This window comes from Gossypium arboreum, chromosome 1, assembly GCF_025698485.1.
Source record: "Gossypium arboreum isolate Shixiya-1 chromosome 1, ASM2569848v2, whole genome shotgun sequence".
In the NCBI taxonomy this organism is placed as follows: Eukaryota; Viridiplantae; Streptophyta; class Magnoliopsida; order Malvales; family Malvaceae; genus Gossypium; species Gossypium arboreum.
In genome coordinates this window covers 16,215,330-16,215,880 of record NC_069070.1, presented here as the reverse complement: position 1 = coordinate 16,215,880, position 551 = coordinate 16,215,330, and the positions used below count along the sequence as shown (strand labels likewise).

The 551-nt window shown below is 40.1% G+C and overlaps 1 non-coding gene across 1 annotated transcript; it reads left to right on the top strand.

The window, feature by feature from the left end:
- Positions 1-201: 201 nt before the first annotated feature.
- LOC128282402 (small nucleolar RNA R71) lies at positions 202-308 on the top strand. The gene has a single exon (XR_008272671.1). It is a non-coding gene; the product is annotated as a small nucleolar RNA R71 (small nucleolar RNA).
- The last annotated feature ends 243 nt before the right edge of the window (positions 309-551 follow it).

Sequence of the window (551 nt, the reverse complement as noted above, 5' to 3'; positions counted from 1 at the left end):
ACGTTATAAACGCCTGCTGTTTTAGTTGGCTTAGTCCTCACGACTTGCCACTGATAGTTATTCCGTGACATCTCTTTAATAAACGCATAAGCATTTTCAGGTGTTTTATTATTTATGGTTCCGCCAGCAGCTGCGTCCACTATTTGTCGACTCGAAGGATTCAGGCCATTATAGAATGTTTGAACCTGCAGCCAAAGCGATAACCCATGATAAGGGCACCTTCTCAGTAAGTCCTTGTATCTCTCCCATGCATCGTAAAGAGTTTCTAAGTCTATCTGCACAAACGAAGAGATATCATTACGTAATTTGGCCGTTTTAGCCGGCGGAAAATATTTTAATAGAAATTTTTCGATCATTTGTTCCCAAGTAGTGATTGACCCTCGTGGTAATGAGTTCAACCACTGTTTAGCTTTATTCCTCAATGAAAAAGGGAATAACCGAAGACGAATGGCATCATCAGAAATGCCATTAATTTTAAATGTATCGCAGAATTCCAGGAAATTTGCCAAGTGAGTGTTCGGATCCTCATCCTGCAAACCATCAAATTGAAC